This window comes from Schistocerca cancellata, chromosome 3 (assembly GCF_023864275.1).
Source record: "Schistocerca cancellata isolate TAMUIC-IGC-003103 chromosome 3, iqSchCanc2.1, whole genome shotgun sequence".
NCBI lineage: Eukaryota > Metazoa > Arthropoda > Insecta > Orthoptera > Acrididae > Schistocerca > Schistocerca cancellata.
This window is the reverse complement of record NC_064628.1, coordinates 683,584,717-683,602,013: the sequence shown is the minus strand read 5'-3', so window position 1 is coordinate 683,602,013 and position 17,297 is coordinate 683,584,717. Positions and strand designations below refer to the sequence as shown.

The 17,297-nt window shown below is 43.9% G+C and overlaps 1 protein-coding gene across 2 annotated transcripts in view; it reads right to left on the bottom strand.

Moving 5' to 3' along the window:
- Nucleotides 1-17,297, bottom strand: part of LOC126175665 (ABC transporter G family member 20) — a 779,392-nt gene that overhangs the window by 222,196 nt on the left and 539,899 nt on the right. The gene's annotated exons all lie outside the window — the stretch shown is intronic.

The window sequence follows — 17,297 nt, the reverse complement described above, 5'->3', positions numbered from 1 at the left end:
ACGCAATAATTTCCTTGCGATAATCAAAGAAACGGTAGGGATCAGATCTATACATATGTTTCAATTTTAGTTGGCATTTGAAAATGGATCTACAGGTACACAAATTCATTCTGCTCAAATAAACAGTATTTTTATCTCTAAATCATCGTAGTAAATATTAGTGTTATTGTTAAAGTGAAATTTCCGAAGTTCTATGAAGCTTTAAATAATCAAGTCCTGCGGTAATAGATTATCTGTTATTGCGTCTGTAGGGAATGAGAACGTTTGTGTAAAGATATGAAAAGCTAACAGATTCCTTCACATACAACTGTAATACGCCGCTCTCAGGTTGTACATTAACCTCACTTCTTCCTCATTTGAAGTTTGATGGTACTCGTCAGCTTTTACACTACCCATTTACCAAGAGCACACAAGCATCCTACTACTTTGGACATGGAGTCCTGTACCCTAGACGCAGTTAGGTAAAGAGCGCACTCTGTTCAGTGTAGTCTCCGTTAGTCAACAATCATAAAGCAATTATCCCGTTTTCTTTTCTCTGGTACAACTTAATGGTCCGGTTTACTTCCACTAAGTCACAAAAACATAGCACATGATGTCTAAGCGGACATATCCTACTCAGTACTATCAATCCAAACAATTCGAGTACAGCGGTGTTTCAAACCTACAACCACCCTATATTAAAAGCAGAAATTTCGAACCGTGGGTAGAGGAATAGTTGTACGCCAGTTTAGCTTCCATCTAATATCTCATGGGGAGATCTGAAACATTTATCTTGTTGGTACATGTATTCAAGGCAGAATTTGGTGCTAAACCCGACAACATGGCTACTACTTTTCTTCTTGCCTCGTACGGGACAGAAGCATAATATCTGTCTCTTTCCCACCATACTGAAACTACAAAACATTCTATAAATACTGCAACTGTAGTGTTATCCGTAAAATATTAATCGTATAGCCCACTAGCAAGCGAGCGACCACGATCTCTTGAAAGTAAGTGCGAGGCAAACGGTATTTATTGTTACATGGAAGTTTGCAAACACCTACACGAGTAACGGTGCTGGTAAACTCCAGAAATCACGTGGTTACTGGAAAGTAAACTGTCGTCTCGAACTGAAGGTGGTGGTTCATTCGAAAAAACTGGAGTAAGATCTTAAGCCGAGTATATGCAGTATACATCGTTTATTAAATTCATATACAGGGTGGTCAAAGTGATACTGATCCGGAAAGTATTTCATGCATCTTAAGACAGACAACTTACATTATCCTCCTCGAGGGTGTGAAATATGAAAATTCTGTTGCCTGTCTTAAAATGCATGAAATATTTTCCAGGCCGGTATCACTTGGCCCACCCTGTATACCCCAACGTTGTGGAAGCCTTTTCCCCGCCCTATCCTTTCTTCCAGAAGTGCTAGTCCCGCAAGGTATGCGCAGCTTCCGCGAAGCTTGGGACGTAGGAGATGAGGTATTGGCGGAACTGAAGCTGTGAGGGTGGATTACGAGTCGTGTCTAAATAGCTCATCCCCTTAGGGCAGTGCCCGGGAAAGGATAGCTTTCCCGTTTAAATACTGATCTGGCGCACAGTTTTAAACTGGCGGGAAAGTTCATAACATCTCACCCTCGCTGCAGAGTGAAACAATCCCGGATTACAACCCGGTCCCACACAGTTTTAATTTGCCAGGAAGTTTCACTTGCATTGTATTCTTTTTTTAAAAAAAGAAATAAGGATCGAAGAAAATATTTATCCTCCTCACGTGATTCAAGATAAGAAGTTGACAGCTATTCGATTATTCTCTCTAGCACTGCGCAAAATTATGAAAAACCATAAAAACTGAAATCCATAGATTCATAAGTGTGGCTTCACTCGGTGACCTCATATTTCTGCAATATCCAAAGATAGTTTATAAATAATTTTTTTTAGAGTGTCTGCGGCCACACGTTTCACGGTTGTCTGTAGGCGCTTGTCTGTGGGTCATCCATCGACGCTCGTTTAGTGATTTCTCTGAACTTTCGTCGGCACAAGTGGCTACCATTGTCAAGGATTCGCCCTTCATTGCTGGTGACGTACCGGAGTCGAGACTGCGGCCGGAGGATGTGTGTTTTTGCCCCCCATCGTCTGATGATGTTGTGATGTTGTGGTTCTCCAACTGCTACCTACAATGGCCGTCAGCCTCTGTGGGGGAATCGAGGCTCCATTTATCTTTAGACATTCACCATTGTCGTTCAAACAATTGTCTTATTATTGATTTGAAGAGCTTCGCTGAACTAGCGGGGGTGGTATTTTTCTCCACAGTGAGACCATGTGTGCCGGTGAATTTCATTACATGGTCGTGCTCATATAGTGTGTGCTCCACCACAGTCGTTTTCTCCACCTGTTTCAAACACTGATTTGTACGATGGTCCTGATGTTGGTTTTTAATCTGGTATTTCCATCATAGCCATTTCCACATGTAAACGGTATCCACTATACTCCTGTTTGGCTTTCGCCGATCGTCCACAGTCTCTAATCTTCTGGTCGGTTTGTACATGTTCTGTACGCAATACACAACTTTGTGCAATAAGAAACTGATTCAGTCCGTCACCCTGGGCATCTGTAGCAACAAGGCAGTGCCTGGCATTTCTCCTGAGGTGTCATCTGGCTGCTCTGCACAAAGTTTTCTGCGCGTCATTGGAGGATACATGTCCGGACGTTGTACCGATTCACACATTAACCGTGCAAAGCATGCGGTTATGTCATACATTTACGCGGATGTTGTACTCACATCTGTTTGTGCACGTGCTGTAAGCTAGCAATGGAGTGCTTCACAAATTAGTCATTTAATCTAACAGACTTTGTGGATGTCGCAATTGTTTATACACTAGAACACCAAAGAAACTGGCATGCGTATTCAAATACAGAGATATGTAAACGGGCACAATTTGGTGCTGCGGTTGGCATCGCCTATATAAGACAACAAGTATCTGGCGCAGTTGTTAAATCGGTTACTGCTGCTACGATGGCAGGTTATCAAGATTTAAGTGAGTTTTAACGTGGTGTTATAGTCGGTGAACGAGCGATGGGACTCAGTGTCTCCGAGGTAGCGATGAAGTGGGGATATTCCCGTACGAGCATTTCACGAGTGTACCGTGAATATCAGGAATCCCGTAAAACGTCAAATCTCGGATATCGCTGCGGCCGGAAAAAAATTCTGCAAGAAAGGGACCAACGACGACTGAAGAGAATCGTTCAACGTGACAGAAGTGGAACCCTTCCGCAAACTGCTGCAGTTTCATAGTTGGGCCATCAACAAGTGTCAGCGTGCGAACCATTCAACGAAACATCATCGATATGGGCTTTCGGAGCCGAATGCCCAATCGTGTACCCTTATTGACTGCACGACACAAAACTTTACGCCTCGCTTGGGCCCGTCAACACCGACACTGGACTGTTGATGACTGGAAAAATGTTGCCTAGTCAGACCAGTCTCGTTTGAAATTGTATCGTGTGGAAGGACGTGTACGGGTATGGAGACAATCTCATGAATCCATGGACCCTGCGTGTCAGCAGAGGACTGTTCAAGCTGGTGAAGGCTCTGTAAAGGTGTTGGGCGTGTGCAGTTGGAGTGATATGGGACCCCTGATATGTCTGGATACGACTCTGACAGGTGACACTACGTAAGCATCCTGTTTTATCATCTCTATGCATTCATGTCCATTGTGCATTCCAACGGACTTGGAAATTCTAGCAGGACAATGCGGCACACCACACCACAGAATGGCGCCAGAAACACTCTTCTGAATTTAAACACTTCCGCTAGCCATCAAATTCCCCAGATACGAACATTATCGTGCACATCTTGGATGACTTGCAACGTGCTGTTAAGAACAGATCTCCAGCCCCACGTACTCTTACGGATTTATGAACAGCCCTGCAGGATTCATGGTGTCATTTCCATCCAGCACTACTGAAGACATTAGTAAAGTCCATGCCACGTCCTGCTACGGCACTTCTATGAGCTCGTAGCGGCTCTAAACGATATTAGGGAGGTGTACCAGTTTCTTTGGCTCTTCGGTGTATTAATCGCGGCTGTGGTGCCTATCCAGTAGAACTCAAACTTTATGAGTACCGCAAAGGTCATTACACTTACCACACAGTTTCTCCCCGGTTCCCATTAAAAGACAACAAACTGAAAAAGAAAAACAGATCGGTGAGCCGCCTGCGCGAGCCGTTTTCGGGTTTCCGCCTGCTGCGGGGCTGGCTGTGTGTGGCGTTACGCGGGCGGCCGACCTCCAAGGCGCTGGTGACAGCACTTTCACTCGGCATGCAGTCGCGCCATTCGGCGACTGATACCGCCGCCTTCTTTCTACACCCTGCGCCGCAGAAAGAGAGAAAACAGATCAGCAAACCACAGAGCCGGGAGGCCTGTGCACAAGTACGGCCTGAGAACTAAACACTACAAATATCTGGTTTCCATTTCATTACAACCCAGAACGCTGCTCATCCACTCTCATCATATCGCGAATAGCATGGTGAGAATATTTAGCAAGGGCCCAATGACAGGCTAGCAGAGGACCCAGATAGTAACCTAATTTGGTTGGCAGTGGATATGTTGAAGTTGTGTCAGGCCAATCCTGATGATGTCATGAGCCGCCTAATGACTGTGGACGAGAGCTGACTATCACCATGACGCCGAGGCAGAGGAAGAAAATAAATAGCGGAGACATGTGGATTCAAACCACCGAAGCATCGTGGGGAACGTAACATTGAGCACATTTTGGGGCTACTATGGTGTAGTGTAAATGCCGAAGTCTCCTAACGAGGTTACAGGAGACAGTCAAGATGTAACACTGCAAGATGCTGTCCAATGTGATGTACTTGCTGCACGAAAACTGCCTAGCCCATTCTGCTCAGCATACACGTAGTTTTTTCTTTTTTCTGCGTATTCGTCTTATATGGCATCCAGTCATACCTTCTTTGGATGAAGAAACTATTGCGAGGCAGGCATTTATAGAATAACAACGAGGAGATTTTCCAGGTGGAACGATTCCTGAGTAACCAAAATTCTGGTCTGCCGCAAATCAATCATTGTGCGGAAAAAGTGTTGCATTGAGTTGTGAATCGGTACGCATGCGACAGTGCATATGTTTCAAAACGCCGCGCTAAATAACGGGATTCTTTAGGGGCTCATACCTCGGGTGCTTTTGGAGATAGAAAGGTAGGGTCAAGAATTCTGGGTAGCCCTTCGGCTAGGGACCATTTGTACACCCAACAGAAGGATCGTCTTAATGTCACTATCCTACGGTACAGGGTCAAAGTATGAATGTTACACATATCCTCCCGCTTAGGCAAATGTAGTAAATCAGTTGATTCATTCTGCATTTGAGGTGGTCTACGGTGAGCCTTGAGGAGCTTATGGAGGCACAATTATCTCATGGAAGTTCCTTGGAAAACCCAGAAAGGTTTTTTTTTTTAGCATTTCTTCATACCAGAACCAACGCACGGATTCCAACGCGGCTGTTCACAGTAAATGGCAAAAAGTTATACGATATATTCCTAAGATGCCGATCTCGAACAGCCTTCAAAATTTTCTTGTTATTTTTATTAGTTTTCGAAGTGCAGAGGCTCAAAATTTCCCTCTTAGTATTCGTGTACTACGCACTTAAATCCGATGTGAGGCGAAAACGTAGTTTATAAAGTGACATAGCTCGGAGAAACATACTGTAACGTATCTCCGTTATCATCAGAAGGGCTCTGTAAATCCCATGTTGTAGTACTGAAGCACATGTAAAATTTTTGTGCGAGGAAACTCTGGTGAGAGAGAGAAAATTAGTTTTGCGTTATTTAAATTATGACATACATAAATGACCAAACTTTTACTGACTACAACGTTCTTTTTATTCGGGACACGCTGCTGTGGAAGCGAAAAAGAGGGAACCAGCGGAAAAATGCTTCTATCCTATACTCATGTTTAATAGACTGACTGAGAAGTCGGGTGCCAGCTGCCTCGTTCTACCTTCCTCGGTTTTCCCAAAAACTGTGGCCTGCGAACATATTCGAGCTTTTTTTATGACGAGAGAGAAGGAAACAGTGGCTGTGCGAAAGAGAGGGAAGAGTAACGAACAGCGAAAAATAGTACACATGGTTGTGCTGCAGAAAGCACAAAGGATACAATGGCAGTGTGAGAGAAAGAGAGGGACACAGTGGCAGAGCAACGTGGTTAACAGCGACAGAACAGTACTAGAAAAAGAGTGAAGGGGACAGTAAAAGTGGGAGAGAAGTGAAGAGAAGGAGAAAATGGAAATGGTTGAGAGCCAGTGATAATGAGAGACAGAGTCTATGACAGTGACATCGAGGAAGACAGAGGTAGTGACAGAGAGAAGAGACAGCAACAGAAGGAAGAAATGAATCAGATGGCAGCAGTAAGAGGGAGACAGTGACAACGAGAGAAGACCGTACTAATAGGACGGAGCGAAGGCTGTGAGAGAGGAAACAGTGACAGAGGCACAAAGAGATAATGAGTTGAGCTGAAATAGTAAGTGAGAATGGGTAAGTGGGAGTGGATGGGCATGAGCGACAAGTGGGTGTACGCGAGTCATAATTAGAAAAGCTTGTGGGAGCGATAGTTGAGTTGCACGTTAGAAAGAGTGCGAACATGCTCGCAAGCCAAAACTTTTGGGGACATTTTAAAGGTGCTGAGGAAGGTACAATCAGGCAGCTGGTACCCCACTTTTTAGTCAGTCTTTTAAACAGTATTGTATTTCCTTTTCCGCAGGTACATAGAGATGGTCTAACAAGTTCCAAAGTCGCTTCTTGATTTATTTGTTTATTTATTTTTTGAGGTGATAACTAAAGGTTCATGACTACTGCTCGTAACTGCTGCGCGTATCTTACCACACTCGTGAAATAAACGACTGTTACAGATAGTTCCCTTAGGTAGTTATTTCATTAGTAGTTACGTTAGTGATTTCCATGATAGACAATACAAATAGTCGCTCAGCTATTTTACTCAACTACCATTTTTTCAGTGCTTGTGCCGGCCGGTGTGGTCTGCGGTTCTAGGCGCTTCAGTTTGGAACCGCGTGACCGCTACGGTCGCAGGTTCGAATCCTGCCTCGGGCATGGATGTGTGTGTTAACCTTAGGTTAGTTAGGTTTAAGTAGTTCTAAGTTCTAGGGGACTGATGACCACAGATGTTAAGTCCCATAGTGCTCAGAGCCTTTTGAACCATTTTTCAGCGCTTGTTTTGCGATAAGCACCATTCGCAAATGACAGCGTGAAAGAAACATTATACCTGTTGTCTGTTCGTCTTTGTTCATACGTTGACGTATCTCTTCGGCGTCCCATGAGTCTTCTTTTCGAACACCAGCAATCCGTTTTGTTGTCACGTTGCATTACCAGAAAAAGAAAATCCTTAAGTCTAACGCCGACTGTTGCGAAATACCATTGTTAATGTCTTTTTTCTCACCAGCACTTTTCCAGCCAGGTCACGAGCTGTGACATTTTGCCCTGCTGGGCATTCCCTGGTCGGTCAAAGAGTGACTCAGTCATACAGCACACGGGAGCGGTTTACTTTCTCCTTTCAGAAAGAAACGCCTACAGGTTTTGCTGGTTGTGAGCCCTGCCGCTGCCACTGTGCGCCTTGGGAGAACCCAGACCGGCCCGCAAGACGATGCCCGCCGTGCACCAGTGGAATTTATTTGTCACTGCTACAACCACTTCGCTGTGACGGTTTCTTCTTAACTCTCTCTGCAGAGGGCTGCAGGTAATTTTAGTTCGCTTGCAACAGGGAGCTGACTCATTCAAAATAAAAGTGGTTCTTTTCTTTTGAATGACAAAAATGCTCCGCGAAGACTACAATTCTGACAATACCATATACATTCAAAATATGACTTTTTTTGCCTCAGCAGGAAAATAATCTCACCCCACAAAACATTAGTCACCCCTTTAATGGGACAGACTGGTCGCATAGGAAACGTGTAGACGGGATGAAACTGGTTCTACGTTGCCATGCGACCATCCAGCGCTATCTTAAGCCGTGGCAGTGAAGTGGTGTGTGTATGAGCCAAACGGTTCTATGGGATCAACGCAGTAAGATGCGTAGGAGTGAAAGAGAGGCAAAATCGCAGAAAGGAGCTCTCGTCTGTGGACTTGCCTAAGACCACATCCTGAATTAAGTTACTCGATATGTTGGAATATGAACGTGGAATGTACTAGTTGTCCAGCGCTCGGAGCCGTGTAAGACAACTGTCAGGCCTTGTTAGTGACAACTGGTTTAAAACTTGACAGGTATTGTTGTCGTGTGTGAAAGTAGAACCATCTCAAACAGTTTACGAGCGAACATTGCAAAGCAAACAGCGTATAACTGTCATTTGAAGTTGAATACCCCACAAAGAGTGATGAGAAGCAGCGGAAATGAGAACAGCGAGACACTTAATATCGGAATTCGTGACTACGAAGTATATGAAGTTAACAAACTCTGCTACCTAGAGCCAGCAAAATAACACACGGCAGACGCAACGAGGAGACTATAAAAACCAGACTAGTACTGGCGAAATGAGCACTCCGGGCCACGAGAAGTCTACTAATATCAAACACAGGCCTTCATTTGAGAAAGAACCTGGTGCACAGGGCTACACGGATACATTCGTTGTTTGACGAATACTTAAAATTGAATTTTTAATTTTGTGGTAAGGTCTTATGGGACCAAACTGCTGAGTTCATCGGTCCCCAAGCTTACACACTATTTAACCTAACTAATTTACACTAAGGACGACAGACACACCCATCCCCGAGGGAGGACTCGAACCTCCGACGTGGGGACCCGCGCGGACCGTGACAAGACGCCCTAGACCAAGGTGCTACCCCGCGAGGCTGACGAATACTGGCTCTAAGCACTATGGGACTTAACATCTGAGGTCATCAGCCCCTAAACTTACAACTACTTACCCTAACTAAACTAAGGACATCACACACATCCATGCCCGAGGCAGGATTCGAACCTGTGATCGTAGCAGCAGCGCGGATCCAGACTGAAGCGCCTAGAACCGCTCGGCCACAACGTCCGGCTTGACGAATACTGCGACACTTTATTGCACCTCGACTGACACACTAAACCACCCCACACTAATTCCACAAAAAAAATGTTTGGGTCCATTAGGTACAGAAGTTGAAACATAGCAGTCATCAGCACGGTAACGGGGTAGCTCAAAAAGATCTAATCATCAATGGGAGGCTTCAACTGCCTTCCTCTGGCCGCTGAACTGACTTATCCAAGCAATTAGAGGGGGACTGACAATTTAAAGAGTACTACGAACATCGGTGCAACTTGACATTTTTTTTAAACACGCAATTCCTTGCCACGGTGGAAAGAGGCGATAAGTGATATAGAAAAGTCCTAGAAGCCGCTGATGACTGAATCCCGGATATTTGTCCCGGTTGGTTCTAATGGAAGTGCAGCTACTCCCGGAGATTCAGTGTCGGCTGTAATAATTGTATGGCAGCGGAACTTGGTAGATATTCTAATGCACTGTAAAACATTAGTTCCAGTTTTGCCCACCGGGTACAAATCTAGCGCTGTACAGCATATCGTCGACGTTCCTGTGGTAATACTGAACGAATTGCGTAAGCGGTGGTTAGTAATAAAATCAACATTTTACATTTCTAACTTGTTTGACCTTTTCTGCCCACGTCCCGTTATTAATCCATTACATTTGGAAACATTTCTATAAGTCTTTCTTGCATTCACAACACCATATTTGCACCTGGTGTCCAAAATTGGAATAAATTTTTCTCCACTGTAAGTTTACCGGCATTAAGGCATTAGATATCTACCAAGTTTCGCTGTCACACGGCCTACACTGGACCTCTGTGAGTAACTGCACTTCCATTATACTTACAGTCTCAAATTCGCCCAGCCACCTAAATACACGTCAAACAAAATTGTTGCTTACCAGCAGCAAAGTTAAAAAACTCAAAATCCTATCAAACAGAGCAAAGCACATTGTTTCACTTGTGTTAATGTATACAAGCTAGTTACATAATGACATGATGCTACTCTCGCAGATGCACACATCAAAAAAAGTTTTGCATCACTCCGGTTCCCAGAACTCCTGAAGATAGACGTTGGCTGTGGTTATTGTATCACAGACACAGTCCCTTTGACCAGAGATGTCACTTAACCGGCCCAAAGATGAAAACAACCATGCATGAGCAGCGCCTATTAGACGGAGGGGGTCCGACTGCCGATCGGTTCCAGTCATTCCACCAGGAAGGAATTATGAGGTACCGAGGTGTACAGCGATCTGGACCACCACCTCTGCAGGTCTCGCTGTATGGTGGCACAATATGCAATGTATGGTTTTCATGAGCAATAAAAAGGGCGAAAATGACGTTTATGTTGATCTCTATTCCAACTTTCTGTACAGGTTCTGGAACTCTCGGAACCGAAGTGATGCAAAACTTTTTTTGATGTGTATATTAAGCTAAATGTAAAAGTGCAGCAGCTGTGCTGGAAATGTCTACAAGAATGATCTTTGTACATCGGGAATTAATAAATCCTGGAGCAAGTTCTTGAAATTCTGTGTTGCACCTCTTGTATGACAAAGGAAAAAGCAGAAATTTAGTATTTTTCGATATTTTAGTCTTTCTTCCAGCCTTAAAAAGTTATAACACGGACATACAATGAAGTAAAATGTTGTTCTGTTGCACCTGCAGCAAATTTACTTGTTCGAATCACCGCAATATACAGTCACGACTCACAATCGTAGTTTTATGAATACATGTTAAAATAACTTTTAGTATGGAATTGATCCCAAAACTCTGAAGCAAGAATGAAATGAAAGACGAAATCGAACGTGTCGAAAGCTTCTCTCCTATCTATCATTGTTCTCGTTTTCAAAGGCCGTACATGATGCGTACTCGCCTGTTGTGTGTTTTGTGGCTACATGATTTCTGTTTCAATTCTTTCTTTAAGATGGGATGGAAAGTCTTGTATATCATTTACTGGATATGACAAAGGAGTTAATTTTGTTTCCTGCTCTTTCGTGATTCAGCTGTTTGGCTCTTACATTCCAGAGAAGCATCCACCCACGCTGTGGGAAACTGATACCATTCCCAGGATGACCAGTGTACCAGATGAACCGTTGTTAATGCGACGCGCGGAATCTGTCTTGTTCAGAGATAGCGTTTTACGCGTTGCTCTGCTATACGGCTAGGTCGATGCATTTAACTTCGTTAGTATGCTTTCTGTGGCACTCGGTTTCATATTTGCCTTGATTCAAATAGCTCTGAGCACTATGGGACTTAACATCTGAGGTCATCAGTCCCCTAGAACTTAGAACTACTTAAACCTAACTAACCTAAGGACATGACACACATCCATTCCCGAGGCAGGATTCGAACCTGCAACCGTAGCGGTCGCGCGGTTCCAGACTGAAGCGCCTAGAACCGCTCGGCCACTCCGGCCGGCTATATGCTTTGACTACGAGCTGTTTCTACCTTCAGTCGTACTGGATAAGTATTTCTAATTATTTGACTGATTACACATTAGACTGACTCATCAGTGACGGTCAAAGCAGCATTTCGCTTATTTACGTGGTATGCATTGTATTTGTGTACTTTAAGGTGAGTTGCCATTCTTTGCACCAAGTGATTATCATATTGCTGCAATGACAAAGTAAAAGGTAGGAAGAGACAAGAAAGCAAGTTTCTGTCATCAAGGAAAAGCTTCTTACAGTAACGGTACTTAGCTTCCGGCGAGAAAGTACCTATAGCTAATACGATGGTCATTATTGATGTGTAACGGTTGTTCCCTTCTGTCAGTAATGACACAATGCAGGTTACCACACGGGAAAGTTGCCAGTCTGTGTTATCAAATCACAGAGTTGAGATAAGATACTTTCTATTTCAGCCTTCCCCTTCACCATTAACAATCTAAAAGAAACACTTCTCTATACACACACTCACAGTCGTCTGCAGGAAAACACATCTAAGATGCCTATTGAGTTACTAGGCGCATAGGTGCCAAATGTGTGAAGAACTAAGACCCCCTCTTCAAATAGGAGGGAGCACATCTCTTGACTCTCCTGACCCACCATCTCACTGACTCTTGCTTAACATCTCTTCTTGCATTATAAAGGGTGATTCAGCAACCTCTACAAATGTCGTTTTTGCAACCCGCAATTCTATACCTGGCCTTCAGAAACGACATGCGAGAGTTTTATATTCTATCGTTCGCTAGGTACAGAGTATTAGTCCTGCAGTAAAATGAACAGGATCTTTTTGCAGGGAATTTAATTTAGTTTAATCTTTCATAGGGATACTTTTAGTTGGAGGCTCCGGTTTTCGAGTTACTCAAGAAAAACGTACAAAAGTGACCTTCAAACGCCCCTCCATCCCCACACTCATCCCTCACTAGTCAGGATTTCTAGTATGCTGCTGGTGCCAATCTCTCCTGCCACTCTAAAAAAATTTCCGACTACACGAAGTATACCCGATATTCGAACTGTTTTGGTCTCAACTGACTGAGATATTACACCATTAACATAGTTGGCTATTTCGTTAACATTATTAATTTAAATGTAGCTGTAAGTGTAATGAAAGGAAAAAGATTTTTGTAAACGTTACACTCAAATTATTGACAATTCGATCCAAATTTAATCCTTACAGGTACAGTAGTTTCGTATTCAGAAGGCGTGGCGAATACAGCGATATAATGTTGCGTAAAATTTACACAAATACCAATTTTACCATTTCTTAGTGCTCGATTAAGCCGGTGGCGTAATGAGACTCGTCACGAAGATTAAAAAGGTGAAAATAATGTGAAAAAGTCGAATGTGCGAAGTAATCCATGAAGTTTCAAATTTTCTTTTTTTTACAATGGTAGGGAGCAGAGTCATGAACAACATACTAGAAATACTGACAGGTGAAGGCTGCGTGTGCCAATGGGGGTGAGAATTAAGCTTACTTTGGCACGTTTTTCTCAAATAAATAAAAAACAACGGCCTCTAGCGAAAATGTATCCAAGTGACAAACTGTACATAAAATTTCATACAAAAAGTTCCTGGGCTTTTTTCTGTAGAACTAGAAGTTTGCCAGTAGCGAGAGAAAGAATACGAAATTCTCGCACGTGGGTTTTGAAGGCTGGATATAGAATTGCGGGTCGTATTAAACTCAATCTATAGGGGCAGCTGCATGACGTTTTGTGTCAGGTAAACAATGACGACTGTCCCTGTACGTGGACACCACCTCACTTTGAGCACCTTGCGGCAAACAGTGACTGCTGCGACCGATATTTCGTTTCCTTGGCGCGACAGTCAGCCTCTATGACGTCCCACAACTAACCAGTCGTTCGCTGTCAGAGGCAGTCTCAGGAGAAATACGTTGTATTTATGAAACATTTCAAATAAATGGTCAAGAAGAACATAGCAAATGCTACAGTAAGCGAAAGACAAACTCAATTGACGCCCGAACAACAGGGAAATTACATGCATCGAGATTAAAAAATAGTGCATTGGCTAGGCACTAACCGAAATCTGAATTTGCGTAATAAAACCTGCAAAAAAATAAAAAGGGTGACTCATTGCTGCGCTCTATCATTTATAAATTCAATAAGAGATTAATTACCAGTTTCCAGGAGTGCGGGTCAGTTGCATACAAGAAGAGAACTGCGAGGCCGTCCATTTTGACTAACGCTAAACTGGCTGAGGTGAGAAATGTGATATTGCATTCGCCTTCAGAAAATTTGAGGCTGTTGTCTGTCCAATCTCAAATTCCGTATGGTAGTGCTCAGAAAGCGATGCAGAAGCTGAAATTTCGTGCTTATCATGTTCGTAGTGTACAGCAATTGAAGATGCTGGAACTAGACAGACGTCTAACGTACGATGTATGGCACGTTGATATCCATGCGATCGCAGGACTGGATCGTGTTTTCTTCACTGACGAAATGTGGTTTCGCCTTGACGGATATCTAAGTCATAAAAACACAAGAATTTGGTCAACCGACCGTCCTCATATCATGCACTATGAGAAAACTGGAGCGTGGTGTGCAGTACACGGCCGGCTCTCTACTTTCTTCGAAGTTATAGTGAACAGTGTTGTGTACCAAGACATCATCACAAACATTATTTTCCTTCTTCAGGCAGATTGGTTTCAGCTAGGTGGTGCCGCATGCCACACATCTAAATCATTTCTTATGAGAATTATCTGGTGATCAAATCATCTTCAAAGGATTATGATCTCCACGTTTGCCCGATTTAATATCTCCAGACTTCTTCCTGTGCATCTACCTTAAAGAGACGGTATATACAGTCCGCACCCATTGGCCTCACCATGTTTAGTCTGCTACCACCTAGCGGCAGTTTTGTCTTCCTATCCCCGTTTTGTAGGAACTCGCTTAGTAGTCTCATGTGGTAACGCTCTTGTACTTGTGCTATCTTTGCACTTGGGTAGGTACGAATGGATCGTGTTTGCAGTTTTGTTTAATGTTGTTTAGTTATTGCTTTCTAAAATAATTATTGTAATGCATTTTTGTACACCAGTTACATTGTTATATTTCTGTTTCAGATTACTGAAGATGGAAGTAATTTCGAAACGCTCCATCTATACTTTGTGATCAATGAAGTCATTCTTCACGCTGAACTGCAGATCTACGCATTTTTATTAGAACGGCCGCTGGTCTCCTACGTGACTTCAGGTCACACCTTTATTACTAATGTTTAAAGCAACAAGGGAGATTAACAACATCAGTGCCCAAATGCTCCACAAAGTGCCCTCAAACGAGGTAAAACGTGTTCGTGTGTCCATTACTAAACAGGGCACCCAGCCTGAGCATGTGTTATAATGTGTAACAGTTTATCAGATAAAATACATATTACAAACACATATATATTTGATTACCTTGTGATGTTCGCGACTTTTCGATCACTCAGTATTATCGTATATTTTCACCTGTATCAGTTTCCGCTCTTAACTGTCATACACTCTATATAAGCCCTACTCCCACAATCTTGCCCCAGACAACTCTTACGCCTGATGCAACGTACACTGTATCACACTGTAGCGCCATCGATCTGAGAAGCTCCTTCCTGAATGTAAACTTGGCCGCGGTGGCAGAGTTTTTCCCGGGACGACCCGCGCGGACAGGTATCTTACACAGCCGCGCATCGACTACGCATGCGCTTGCGCCAGCGACCGGCTGGCCAGTTGAGTGGGCAGTTTCCAGTCGCCGAGCTCGCGAGTCGCCAACGACCTCCTTCCACCGCTTGCCCAACGCGCAGCGCGCATTGTTTGTTTACAAGTGCGGCGCGCGCAGCGCACAGCATTGCTTGCCCAGCGGCAAGAGGTGTCTACAGTGCCCGTCATCCGACTCCGGCACTCACTGTAGCCCTCTGATGCCAACGTGTCATTGTGCCCATTTATTATTTTACACCTTAATGTTATGACCCCGTTTTCAGGAGTGCTTCTTATATTCTCTGTGTTGTATATCAAATTTAGCATCCTTGTCGTAAGGACGGTTGGTGAGTGTTTGTGCATTGTCAGCTTGTGTGACAGCTGACACTGTCATAGGTGTAACGACACGTCGACGGCAAAAATGAGGTGATGACTGGCGGAATAAACATGAAACCAAAGTGCACAAGAGCGTTTCTGCAAGTGTGACCTCTTGGAGAATTCTGCTGACACTGTTACACAAACACTGCGATGATGAGGAATTTTCTTTCCAGATGGAAGCCTCTTGAAGGAGTAAGAGAGATACGCACGTTGCGACGTTTTGATCTGTCAGTCTTCTCTTGGGCCAACCACTGTCTTTTCTTCCTTTTGGGAGGTAATGTGGCATACTTCTCGTTATTTTTACTACCTAATTCGACATCTTCAGGTGACAGGTGTATTGGACCTTGTCGAGTGCTTCGGTACACAGTGAACGTACCCCCGTAGTGAAGAAATATTTCTTAACAGCAGCTGACGTGGTGACCGACATATACCAAAAAGTATTAACAGCTCTGGCATCAAAATGGCGAAAACGCGTAACATTACTGCTCATAAGGTCTAAAGATGCAATAGGTTACGATCAAGAGGCCGGACAGGCCATTAAAGAGAGTCTATTTGAGTAGCAAAGGTGTTGTCCAAAGCCGAACATCCAACTGCTGGGAAGCCCATAATATATGGTACGGCGAATAGTTAATAGCACATTTTCAATTATAACGGAAGAACTGTTTGGATCAAAATGGAGTGAGACGCCATCAGGTATGACTGTATGTCATGGCTGATAGTGATTGAGGGAACTCTGAGGGTACAATGGTATGTCACGAACATCCTGCATCCTGAAACTTCCTGGCAGATTAAAACTGTGTGCCGGACCGAGACTCGAACTCGGGACGGGAAGGTACGAGACGAGGTACTGACAGAAGTAATGCTGTGAGGACGGGCCTTGAGTCGTGCTTGGGTAGCTCAGATGGTAGAGCGCTTGCTCGCGAAAGGCAAAGGTCCCGAGTTCGAGTCTCAGTCCGGCACACAGTTTTAATCTGCCAGGAAGTTTCATAACAGCGCACACTTCGCTGCAGAGTGAAAATCTCACCCTGCATCCTCTGTACTACGTTTCATGCAACAGGACCGTGGTGCCAGTTTTCAACATGATAACGCTTATCCGAAATCGTAAATGTCTCTATCAACTATCTGCATTATGTTGAGGTACTCCCGTGTCCATCAAAATCCTCATACCTGACCCTGATACAACATGTGTGACATGGGAGTCCCGGTGCGAGTATTCAAGATATCAAGGACCAGCTACAGTAGTTGCGGGCCACCTTGCCTCAGGAGAAGCTAATAACTATTTTATGACAACCTTCCCTAACGAAGGAGGACATGCATCCAGACCGTATGGTGTTTAACACGCTATGATCAAAACTAGGCTCATACTGCAAACTTCTCTGTAAATCTGACGCGTCACTGTAATCACTGAAATCAAATCGCATTCACTCTTAACTCGTGAAGTTTCATTTACTTTCCTCCTTAGTCTGGGTGCTTCAGCCTTTTTTATCACAGAGTGTATGATGATTTTTACATTCACTTGACTCTTCCACTTCGGCAGTTTTGTTCTGTAAATAGCTGAGGAGTTTCGAACATTATTCTCGTTTGAGTATACTATACTAGTAGTCATGCACTGTAGAGCCAAAAAACGTGGTACACCTGCCTAATATCGTGGAGGGCCCCCGCAGGCACGCAGAAGTGCCGCAACACGACGTGGCATCGATTCGACATCTGAAGTAGTGCTGGAGGAAACTGACACCATGAATCCTGCAGAGCTATCCATAAATCCGTAAGAGTAC